General features: G+C 39.7%; 1 pseudogene; it reads left to right on the plus strand.

Annotated features, from left to right (window-relative positions):
• The first annotated feature begins 375 nt into the window (after positions 1-375).
• LOC105513465 overlaps positions 376-12,992 on the plus strand; it is a 91,993-nt pseudogene continuing 79,376 nt past the window's right edge.

Here is a 12,992-nt window from a genome sequence, read left to right on the forward strand (position 1 = left end):
TTTATGATGGTAGCTAGCAATTTCTTTTCAATTTATTTTTGATAAAAATAATACTGTAGTCCTCACACAAATTTCTCTCTTTACAATTTTTCTCTGTGGTGCCAAAAAGTCTAAAACTACTCTGAGGAAGGAAGCATATTACTTCCTTTGCCCTCCTCCCAGTTTTCAGTTTAAATCCTGCTGCTGCCAAGTTTGAGTGGAAAATCACTTCATTGCCAGTTGGCGACTTGCATGACTCTTGGCCAAGAAAGCTATTTAAGCAACTTTGAAATCGACTTAGATTTTCAGAGCTCTGTGTGTGTGTGTGTGTGGTGTAACACCAGTGCTCCTGAAAACACTGGGAGGCACGCCATCCTCCCTGACATACTTTCAAATATGACGTAAGTTTCATGTCATGGATGCCAGTATAACCCAAGAGCCCAGAGGAGAGTCTTAGGCTCCCTCTGCCGAGCTTCCTGCCATAAATCTAAGGACTTTTATTATTATTATCATTAGCACATATTAATTGAGCACTAACTCTATGCTAAGAATTGTGCTAAGCCTTTAGTACATTTTTTGTTTAATCCTCAGAACAGCTCTCTGAGAGAATTACTGTTATTATGCCTACTTTATGGATGAGGAAACTATGATGTAAGAAGTTATCACTAGCCCAAGATCACATGGTTTGTTGGAGTTGTGATTAAAATATTTGTGTGTTTGACTTTAAAGCCTACAGTGTTAACCTTTATGCTGTGACTTATATACACATTTGTGTCTATGCAGGGAGCCAGATGTTGTTCCTAAGAGCTCACATTTTAAAAACACATACATTGTTCTGATATAAAGTAATATGTAGGATTATTTCTTTAAAATACTTTTTTTAAAAAATCTTCATTTAATATTGTTTTTCTATTCCCTATCAACTAGAGATTGCTTTATGTTCTGAAAAGAAATATAACTCTAATATTACTTTGAGATTTATGTGGCATCATTGGGGCATAGCATTAGGAGAAAAAGAATAACTTTAAATTATTTTGATGAGAAGTAGCGTAACAGGCAGATGTAATGATGCTAAGAGTGAGGAAACGGATCTTATGCTCTGGTTCAATTTTGACTCATATTGGGAAGTTGGAGAGCTACTCAGCATTTTAATAGTTTTGAACTTTTTTATTGACATTAAGATATGAATAAACATAACATTTATGATTAAATGTAGAAGATTTGAATTATCTGTTTAAAGAAGGTTGACCAGCAACTAGACCCTAGGCTCACAATACCCAAGTAACCCATGCTTGCCGTTCAAGTGGAACTTGTCCACAGTCAGGTGAAAGATCATGTTTTCTTATAAAGGGAGGAAGGAAGCCCAGGCCTGCCCATGTTTCTACAAGTCCTTAGCCCATGCTTCCTTCATGCCTGACTGAGCCCTCATGCTGCCTGTGAGCCCAGGTTTGGGTTTTGTTTCCGCATTAGCTTTTGACCAGTTCACTGTGTCAATTTGGCAGTGTGCTTAGGCTATGTTTGTTGTTTGTTATGCTCCTCATCCATCCTTGCTTGCCACTGTCATTGTGGATGTTGCCTTTGACCGCCTTTCATGAACTTCACTGCAAAATCCATTGAAAGTGCCTATCTGGTATTCCAGCTCTGGTTGCAGTGAAAAACTCTTAACCCAAAGCTAAGTGCTTGTCTGAGAGAATCAAGTGCTAGATGGTCAAAACGTCATTCTGAATTAGAGGAAAATGTTTTAAAATATTTATTATTCCTAAATCTCTATTTAATCATATAATGATACTTCTATACATAATTATTTTTAAGAATTTGAACCTGCTATATTTATTTATTTCCTCCATTTGTCTTATTTTCCTTCTTTCCTTTTTCTCCCTTCCTTCCTTCTCTCTTTTTTTTCAAATTTAAGTTTTATTTTAAGTTCAGGGGTGTGTGTGCAGGTTTGTTATATAGGTAAGCTTGTGTCATGGGGGTTTGTTGTACAGATTACTTCATCACCCAGGTATTAAGCCCAGTACCCATTAGTTATTTTTCTTGATCCTCCCACCCTCTGCCCTCTGATGGGCCTCAGTGTGTGCTGTTCCTCTCTGTGTGTCCATGTGTTCTCATCATTTAGCTCCCATTTATAAGTGAGAGCATGTAGCGTTTGGTTTTCTGTTCCTGTATAAGTTTGCTAAGGATAATGGCCTCCAGCTGCATCTATGTCCCTGCAAAGGGCATGATCTTGTTCTTTTTTGTGGCTGCCTAATATTCCATGGTGTATATGGACCACATTTTCTTTATCTAGTCCATCATTGATGGGCATTTAGGTTAATTCCATGTCTTTGCTATTGTGAATAGTGCTGCAGTGAACATATATGCATGCATGTGTTGTTATGATATAATGATTTATATTCTTTTGGGTATATACTCAGTAATGGGATTGCTGGGTTGAATGGTAGTTCTGTTTTTAGGTCTTTGAGGAATTCCACACTGTCTTCCACAATGGCTACACTAACTTACACTCCCACAAACAGTGTATAAGCATTCCTTTTTCTTCCCAACCTTGCCAGCATCAGTTATTTTTTTCCTTTTTAATAATAGCCACTCTGACTAGTGTGAGATGGTATTCCATTGTGGTTTTCATTTGCATTTTTCTAATGCCATTGAGCTTTTTTTCATATACTTGTAGGCCACATATATGTCTTCTTTTGCAAAGTGTCTATTCATATCCTTTGCCCACTTTTTAATGAGGTTGTTTGTTTCTTGAAAATTTGTTTAAGTTCCTTGTAGATGCTAGATATTAGACCTTTGTCAGATACATAGTTTGCAAAAATTTTCTCCCATTTTATAAGTCATGTGTTCACTCTGTAGATAGTTTCTTTTGTTGTGCAGAAGCTCTTTAGTTTAACTAGATCCCATTTGTCAATTTTTGTTTTTGTTTCAATGCTTTTGGGTCTTTGATGTGAAATCTTTGTCCATGCCTATGTTCAGAATGGTATTGTCTAGGTTGTCTTCCAGGGCTTTTACAGTTTTGGGTTTTAAATGGAAATCTTTAATTCATCTTCAATTGATTTTTGTATATGGTGTACGAAGGGGTTAATGTCAGTCTTCTGCATATGGTTAACCAGTTATCCCAGCATCATTTATTGAATAGGGAGTCTTTTCCCCATTGCTTGTTTTTGTCAGCTGTGTCAAAGGTCAGATAGTTATACGTGTGCAGCCTTATTTCTGGATCTTCTATTCTTTTCCATTGGTCTATGTGTCTGATTTTGTACCAGAACCATGGTATTTTGGTTACTGTAGCCCTGTAGTATAGTTTGAAGTCAGGTAATGGGATGCCTCCAGGCTTGTTCTTTTTGCTTAGAATTGCTTTGGCTATTCAGGCTCTTTCTTGGTTCCATATGAATTTTAAAATAGTTTTTTCTAGTTCTGTGAAGAATCTCAATGGTAGTTTAATAGGAATAACATCGAATCGATCAATTGCTTTGTGTAGAATAACCATTTTAACAATATTGATTCTTCCTATCCATGAGAATGGATTTTTTCCCATTTGTTTGTATCATCTCTGATTTCTTTGAACAGTGTATTGTAGTTCTTATTGTAGAGATCTTTCACTTCCCTGGTTAGCCGTATTCCTAGGTGTTTGTGTGTGTGTGTGTCAGTTGTGAATGGGATTGCATTCTTGATTTGGCTCCTGGTTTGGTTGTTGGTGGTGTATAGGAGTGCTAGTTATTTTTGTACATTGATTTTGTATCCTCTGACTTTACTGAAGTGGTTTATCAGCTTAAGGAGTTTTTGGGTCGGGACTAATTTGGTTTTCTATACAGAGAATCATGTTGTCTGCAAATAGAGATAGTTTGACTTCCTCTCTTCCTGTTTGGATGGCCTTTCTTTTACCTGATTTTTCTGGTTATGACTTCCAATACTATGTTGAATAGGAGCTGTGAGAGACAGCATCCTTGTCTTGTGCCAGTTTTCAAGAGGAATGCTTTCAGTTTTTGCCCATTCAGTAAAATGTTGGCTGTGGGTTTGTCATAGATGGCTCTTACTATTTTGAGGTGTGTTCATTCAATACCTAGTTCATTGAGAGTTTTTAACATGAAGCAATGTTGAATTTTTTAAAGCCTTTTCTGCATCTATTGAGATAATCATGTGGTTTTTGTCTTTAGTTCTGTTTATGTGATGAATCACACTTATTGATTTGCATATATTGAACCAATCTTGCATCCCAGGGATATAGCCTACTTGATCGGGGTGGATAAACCTTTTGTTGTGCTGCAGGATTTAAATTGCCAGTTTTATCTGGAGGACTTTTGCATCAGTATTCATCAAGAATATTGGCCTGAAGTTTTCTTCTTTTGATGTGTCTCTGTCAGGTTTTGGTATTAGGATGATGCTGGCCTCATAGAATGAGTTAGGGAGTAGTCTCTTTTCTTTAATGTTTTGGAATGGTTTCAGCAGGAATGGTACCAGCTCTTCTTTGTATATCTGGGAGAATTCAGCTGTGAATCTGTGTGGTCGTGGGCTTTTTTGGTTGGTAGATTAGTTTTTTTTTTTTTTTTTTTTTTGAGACGGAGTCTCGCTCTGTCGCCCAGGCTGGAGTGCAGTGGCCGGATCTCAGCTCACTGCAAGCTCCGCCTCCTGGGTTCAAGCCATTCTCCTGCCTCAGCCTCCGGAGTAGCTGGGACTACAGGCGCCCGCCACCTCACCCGGCTAGATTTTTGTATTTTTTAGTAGAGACGGGGTCTCACCATGTTAGCCAGGATGGTCTCGATCTCCTGACCTCGTGATCCGCCCGTCTCGGCCTCCCAAAGTGCTGGGATTACAGGCTTGAGCCACCGCGCCCGGCCTGGTTGGTAGATTATTTATTACTGACTCAACTTTAGAGCTGGTTATTGGTTTGTTCAGGGATTCAATTTCTTACTGGTTCAGTCTTGGGAAGGTGTATGTGTCCAGTAATTTATCAATTTCTTCTTAATTTTCTATTTCATGTGCATAGAGGTGTTCATAATATTCTCTGATGATTATTTGTATTTCTGTGGGGTTGGTGGCAATATTCCCTTTGTCTAATTGTGTTTATTTGAATCTTATCTTGTTTTTTCTTTATTAATCTAGCTGGTGGTCTATTTTATTAATATATTTTTAAAAAACCCAGCTCCTGGATTCATTGATCTTTTGAATGAATTTTTGTATCTCAATCTCCTTCAGTTCAGCTCTTTTGTTATTTGTTGTCTTCTGCTCTCTTTTGAATTTGTTTTCTCTTGGCTTGCTAGTTCTTTTAGTTGTGATATTAGGTTGTTAAATTGAGATATTTCTAACATTTTGATGTGGGCATTTAGTACTATAAATTTCCCTCTTAACACTGCCTTAGCTGTGTCTAGAGATTTTGGTGTGTTGTATCTTTGTTCTCATTCATTTCAAATAACTTCTTGATTTCTGTCTTAATTTTATTACTTACCCAAAAGTAATCCAGGAGCAGGTTAAAATTTTAATATAACTGTATGGTTTTGAGTGAATTTCTTAGTCTTGATTTCTAATTTTATTGTGTTGTGGTCTGAGAAAGTTGCTGTTATGATTTCAGTTGTTTTGCATTTGCTGAGGAATGTTTTGCATTTGATTACGTGATTGATTTTAGAGTATGTGCCATGTGGCAGTAAGAAGAATGTATATTCTGTTGCTTTTGGGTGGAGAGTTCTGTAGGTGTCTATCAGGTCCATCTGATTCAGGGCTGAGTTCAGGTCCTGTATATCTTTGTTACTTATCTGTCTCAGTGATTTGTGTAATACTGTCAGTGAGGTGTTGAAGTCTTCCACTATTATTGTGTGAGAGTCTAAGTCTCTTTGAAGCTAAGAACTTGATTATGAATCTGAGTACTCCTGTGTTGGGTGCATATATATTTAGGATAATTAGGTCTTCTTGTTGAATTTAACCCTTTATCATTATGTAATGGCCCTTTTTGTCTTTTTTGATCTTTATTTGTTTAACATCTGTTTTGTTTGAAACTAGGATTGCAACCCTTGCTTTTTTCTGTTTTCCATTTTCTTGGTAGATTTTCCTCCATTGCCATGTGTGTCATGGCATGTGAGATGGGTCTCTGGAAGACAGCATACTAATGACTCTTGGTTCTTTATCCAGCTTGCCACTCTGTTTCTTTTAATTGGGGCATTTAGTTTATTAACATTCAATATTAGTATGGATATGTGTGGATTTGATCCTGTTATCACGATGTTAGATGGTTATTTTGCAGATTTGTTTATGGGGTTGCTTTATAATGTCACTGCTGTGTGTACTCCAGTGTGTTTTGTAGTGGATAGTCTTTCCTTTTCATATTTAGATCTTCCTTCAGGAGCTCTTATAGGGAAGGTCTGTTGGTAATGAATTCCCTCAGCATTTGCTAGTCTAAAAAGAATATTATTTCTCCTTTGTTTACGAAGCTTAGTTTGACTGGATATAAAATTCTGGGTTGAAATTTCCTTTCTTTAGGAATGTTGAATATTGACCCCAGTCTCCTCTGGCTTGTAGGATTTCTGCTGAGAGGTCTTGCTGTTAGTCTGATAGGCTTCCCTTTGTAGGAAAAAGAAAAATGTTAAATGCAGCTAGAGAGAAAGGTCAGAGACTTGACTTACTTTGTGAATCTGGCTACCTTTAACATTTATTTCTAGCTGCCTTTAATATTTTTTATTTCATTTTGACCTTGAAGAATCTGATGATTATGTGTCTTGGGGATGATCTTCTTGTGAAGTATCTTACTAAGATTTTTTGTATTTCCTGAATTTGAATGCTGGGCTCTTTAGCTAGGTTGGGGAAGTTCTCATGGATGACATCATGAAATATGTTTTCTAAGTTGGATCCGTTCTCCCCATCTCTTTCAGGGACACCAGTGAGTCATAGATTTGGTCTCTTTATGTAATCCTATATTTCTCAGAGGTTTTGTTCATTCCTTTTCATTTTTTTTCTATTTTTGTCTCACTGTCTTATTTCAAAAAGCCAATCTTCAAGCTCTGAGATTCTTTCCTTCATTTGGTCTATTCTCGGTCTTTTCCTCCATTTGGTCTTTTCTACTATTAATACTGTGATTACATTGTGAAATACTTGTGATTACATTATACTTATGATTAGAGTCCATAATGTAATCACATATCATAGTGTGTTTTTCATCTCTATCGGTCAGTTACATTCTTTTCTAGCCTGGCTATTTTTTGTATGTCAGCTCCTGCAATGTTTTGTCATGATTCTTTGCTTCCTTGGATTAGGTTTCAACATATACCTGTAGCTCAATGATCTTTGCTCCTATAAATATTCTGGAATTCTATTTTTTTTCATTTCAGCCATCTCAGCCTGGTTCAGAACTCTTGCTGGAGAGGTGATGTGGTCGTTTGGAGGAAAGAGGGCATTCTGGCTTTTTGATTTATCAGTCTTGTTGTGCTGGTTCTTTCTTTGTGAGCTTATATTCCTTCAATCTTTGAGGCTGCTGACCTTTGGGTGGGTTTTTTTCCTTTTATTCTATTTGATGACTTTGATGACTTGATTGTGGTATAAGGTGGTTTCAGCCATGTAGCTTCATTTCTAGAAGATTTTAGGGGGCCAACACTCAGGTCCCAAGACTAAATGTGGGAGACTTGTATTGGCTCTGACTTTGTTCTCCAGCTCCTCGAGGTTAGGAATTCACTCTGTTGGGGAGTGGGGGCTGAGGTGCTCCTGGATTGCTGGCCACTATACTCTGATGGGTGGTGTTAGCCAAAGTGTTTTGTAATGCAGTGACAGTGGGATCCATCCTTGTTTGCACGTACCAGCAGCATCAGTAGTGGCAGTGCAATGGGGTGCACACTCATTGGCTGCAACAGAGTGCTCATGGGTGCTGGGGTATCTTTCTCTCTGCATATGTTCACCACAGTGATGGAGGCAACACAGCTTGGGGTGACATGTGGCAACTGTGGATGTGGTTGCACTGGTGGTGGTGTTGGCTCAGGTGCTGGATGTTGGGGGGTACGAGTCTGTTTACCTTCTCTGTGCACTGCAAGCAGGAGTGCTTGCTCAGGGTCTGGGAGGATCTGCTGTTCTTTGACCCTAGTTTCACTCCTGCCATAGTGCTAGTGCAACCATGGGGAATTGACGGGGGTGAGGTTGGCTGGCTTTGTGCCCTCCAAGTCTCCATTTGTGGTCATAGTTGGCAGTGGGAGGAGGTGGACTGCACTCCCACCACAGGAGTGGCAGGGTGTAGTGCATGCAGACTCGTGTGCTGGTGAGGCAAGGAAAGCAAAACCCACCCATGCAGACATGTGCCAGCAAAGCAATTAAGGGAATTGCTGTGGGCCTGGGGGAAGCTTCAGTATGGGGAAGGAGCAGGCGGGCTAGTGCATGGCCAGGGGCGTGGCCTCCGCTGGAGCTCTCCACCGGTCAGGCACAGTCCACCAGTGCAGAAGGTATGATGCAGGCTCCCAGGGCATCCGAGGCTGCCCTGCAAGCAGGCATGGTTAGGCTGGGGACCTGGGAGAGGCCAGACCAAGGGGTGCTCAAGTCAGACCATCCCTATCTGATGAGCAAGACTGCCCTGCAGAGTTCACAACTGACAGTTCTTCTAGGGTTAAAGTCTTCTATGGGAGCAAGTTGAGCCTGGGGTGGTAGCCATCCCTGGCTGTGGTCTGCTACAGACGTTCCTGCACCAAAATCTCTTTGCTTTACATAGCTGGCTTGCTGACCCTACTACTACTCTAAGCAACTCACCTTGCCAACTCATGTCTATGATGGGTGTGGGGTCTCCTCCTGCTTTGGTTTCAGAGGTGTACGGCAAGAGTGGGTTACTCCTTGTCAGTTCAACTCACTCATTTTCCCGGAGCCTTGAGGTCCAGGAACAAGTCCAGGTGTGTAGGTTTCCCAGCTTTCTCCTCCTTCAGCTCCACTTCTGTGTCTTCCCTCCATCCACTCTTGGTCACTTCCCTCTGGCGGTCTGTGAGGAGTGTGTTAGTTGTCTTGGCCTCTTGGTGGCAGCTGTTCCACCTGGCTACATCTAGTCAGTCATCTTGCCTCCACATTTCCCTCCTTCTCTTCTTCCTTTCTAGAAATTTCAGGAAAAGTTATGAATTAGAACTTCTAGGGCAGTGTAACACTTCAATATATTATTGTGCTTAGAGGAGTTTCAGATTACTTTTTAAGAAAGGCTAACTGTGGCAAAGTTGGGGAAGATAGCTCATAATGGCTACTCCAAAACTGCTACCATTATTGAGTTCCATCCAAAACTATAAAGATTTAAAGCAAAATCCTAGTTTGCTTTATTTTTTCCTACATTTGTATATATATTGGTCAAGGTTCCCCAGAGAAACAGAAACGATAAGATGTTTATAGCAATATAGAAAAAGGTTTATTATCAGGGATTGGCTTATAATAATGTGAAGGCTGAGAAATCCTATAATCTGCTCTCTGCAAGCTGGAGAACCAGAAAAGCTTGTTGTATGGTTTAAGTCCAAGCCTGAAGGCCCAAGAGGAGCTAATGTTGTAAGTTTTTGTTTGTGTCTGAAGACCAGAGATACAGAAGTGCTGAATCAGACCATGAACAAGAGAAAATGGATGTCTCAGTTCAAGAACAGAGAGGGAATTTACCTTTTTCCTTTTCCTTTTGGTTCTTTTGGGAGCCCTCTATGAATTGGATGATGTCCACCCACACTTAAAAAAATATTGTTATAAAGTCAATACATCTTATGAGGTTGATATTCTTTCTTGCTCTACCAAGTCAAATGTTAATCTCTTCCAGAAACATCTTCACTGAAACACCTGGAAATAATGTTTTACCAGCTATCTAGGCATCCCTTAGCCAAGTTAAGTTGACATTTGAAATTAATCATTTTAAGTCCATCACTTGTCAACTTGGGACCCATCCATATCTTTTTAAGCCATACTTAATCTTCAAATAGGATAAAAACAAGGTCATAATTCTGCCTAATATGATAATTATAGGTTAGATGATATTTGGGTGCAACCAGAAGTGGACTAATTCCTTCCCTAAAAGAAGAGGTGAAGTTGGCCAGGCACAGTGGCTCACGCCTGTAATCCCAGCACTTTGGAATGCTGAGGCAGGTGGATTACTTAAGGTCAGGAGTTCAAGACCAGCCTGGCCAACATGGTAAAACCCTGTATCTACCAAAATACAAAAATTAGCTGGCCATGCTGGTGCACACCTATAGCCCCAGCTACTCAGGAGGCTGAGACATGAGAATCACTTGAACCCTAGAGACAGAAGTTGCAGTGAGCCAAGATCATGCCACTGCACTCCAGCCTGGGCGAGGAAGTGAGACTCTGTTTCAATAAGTAAATAAATAAATAAATATAAAATAATGGTTCAGTCTTTGAGTGATGTTTACTTTTTTCTGATATCCCACAACTAAAACACTGTGATGTGAAATGCACAACACTTAAAAAATATTGTTACAAAGTCAATACATCTTATGTTAAATGAAAAGGAAAAAAGAGGAAAGAAAGCAAATATATTTGTTTAATATGTGTGTGTGTGTGTGTGTGTGTGTGTGTGTATATATATATATGTATATGCAAACTTATTTATAACCAAATAAAGAGAAAATACTAATGACATTTACAGTCTTCATTTCGGTGACTGGTCACATGGTCATAGCTGGTATTTATAACCATCTTTTCCTATTACTCATTGTGTTCTCCCTTTGCCTTCAATTGACAATTTTAGCTGGTAGGGTAACCCAAACCATTATTCCTGAAGGTATGAACCATTTGTTGTCTTGCCTGGATTGGGTTGTTATACTTTTCCATTGACCTTAATCACAAGGTATGGTAATACTAAGAGATGCCCTAAGGGATCTCTTGTATTCCAGATATACTCTTCCTTACCTCTATTGGGAATAGTAGTCCACCTCAGCTGACCTCACAACTTCCTTTTTGGCCTGTTAACTAAGTCATGAGGAGCTGAAAATGGCTGGATGGCAGTCTTAATTTTCAGTTCAATGAAATCATTGTTGTTTCTTTAGTGGAAGCATTCCTCCTTCTGAAACTAAGAGTAGTTGGCCAGCAGAGCATAAGGTTGCAAGATCAGGAAGCAAAAATTTTGCTAATGGGTCACTGGGGATAATGGTAAGTGGTGACACTCCAAGTTTTACTCCTGGATTAACTGACTCATAAATCTTGGCTATTGGAGAAACAGTACCATATATTGGACATTGATTCAGAGTACATACAGCCTTCCTGGGGAGGACTTTGACCCAGCCCTGCAAGGTATTGCTACCTAGCTGGTACTGTAACTGTGTCTTCAAAGGGCCATTTTATTATTCTATGAAGCCAATTGCTTCAGAAACATGGTAAGACCAATAAATTCCATGAGCATGGGCCCATTTCTTTACTTCTTTTGCTGTGAGTTGAGTTCTTTGATCAGACATAATGCTATATTGAATACCATGTTGGTGGATAAGGCTTTCTGTAAATCCACTAATGGTGGATTTGGCAGAAGCATTGTTTTCAGGGAAGGCAAATTTATATCCAGAGTAAGCATCTATTCCATTAAGACTACAACACTACCTCTTCTATGATGGAAGCAGTCCAATATAATCATCCTACACCAGGTAGTTGATCACTCTGGGGAATGGTGCCATAGTGGGTACTCAAAGTTGGTCTCTGCTGCTGGCAGCTTGGGCACTCAATGGTGGTTTTAGCCAAGTCAGCCTTGCTGAGTGGAAGTCCATGTTGCTGAGCCATGCACAACCTCCATTCCTGCCACCATGGCCACTTTGTTCACAAATCCATTGTGGAATGACAATGATGGCTTCACAAAGAGGCTGACTAATATCCACAGAATGAATCATTCTATCCACTTGATTATTAAAACTCTTCTCAGTTGAGGTCAGCTTTTGGTGAACATTCACATAGGGCACAAATAACTTCACATTGTTCACCCATTCAGAGAAGTCTTTTCACATACCTCTCTTCTCCAAATTTCTTTGTCACCAATTTTCAGTGGGTGACATCTAGCCATTTCTTCTAAGCAAAGTGTACAACCAAGTGCATTGCCCAGAGTTCTGCCCAGTGGAAGGATTTCCTTTCACCACTGTCCTTCGGTTATGTCCTAGAGAAAGACTAAAGTGCCTCAAGTATTCACTTTTTGGTATTCCTTCATATCGCGCAGACAGAATCATTGGTAAACCAGGTCTAAGTCTTTTCTTCCTCTGTCAACTGATCATAAGAAACTCACCACGAGATCATAGGTGCAGACCTGGAGAGAGAAGGCATGGAGGTAGCAGGAGTGGGGACCATAGGCATTAGGCCCACTTCTTTATGTAACTTACTTGTGTATTCAGACCCTACTCAGGGCCTGTTCACCTATATTCTACTTCCAGATGATGATAGACTGTTGCAATGCATGCCTGCTTTTATGGGTTGGTGGGTCAGATAATACCTAGTTCATGATGGGCAGCTCAGGTCACATAGTAACTTAGTGGTCCATGGTCAAGTGTTCAGTCTCTACTAAGGCTGAGAGCTGTGTCTCAAAAGGAAAGTAGTTATCTGGAGATGATACAGGGCCTTGCTCTCAAATCCTTCTTATCATCTCTTTCTGGAACTTTAATTTCCCACTCATCTATGTTCAGCTCTTTAGTATCATCTTTTATAGTTTTCCCTCCTCTGCCCCAACATTCACCTACAGGGGCCTGCCAAAGGCTCCTAACAGCATTGCCTATCTGCCACTGACCAAACTTTCCAAGAAAGTTAAATGCATCCCAGAACATGGCTCAAGAAGATTTATAGGCATACAAAAATATGTAGTTACTGAACAGGGTAAAATTCAGTCTGTTATCCCATTAAAGCTTACAAGCCATCTTATAGAGATAAAGAGTAGAATGATAGATACCAGAAAGGTGTGTGTGGGAGAGAGGGAATGAAGAGAGGTTGCTTAATGGGTACAAACATACACTTAGATAGAAGGTATAAGTTATAATGTTCGATAGTGGAATAGGGTGACTATAGCTAACAACAATGCGTTGTATATTTCAAAATAGTTAGATGAGAGGACTTGAAAT

Source organism: Colobus angolensis, unplaced genomic scaffold, assembly GCF_000951035.1.
Source record: "Colobus angolensis palliatus isolate OR3802 unplaced genomic scaffold, Cang.pa_1.0 Scaffold23, whole genome shotgun sequence".
Taxonomy (NCBI): domain Eukaryota; kingdom Metazoa; phylum Chordata; class Mammalia; order Primates; family Cercopithecidae; genus Colobus; species Colobus angolensis.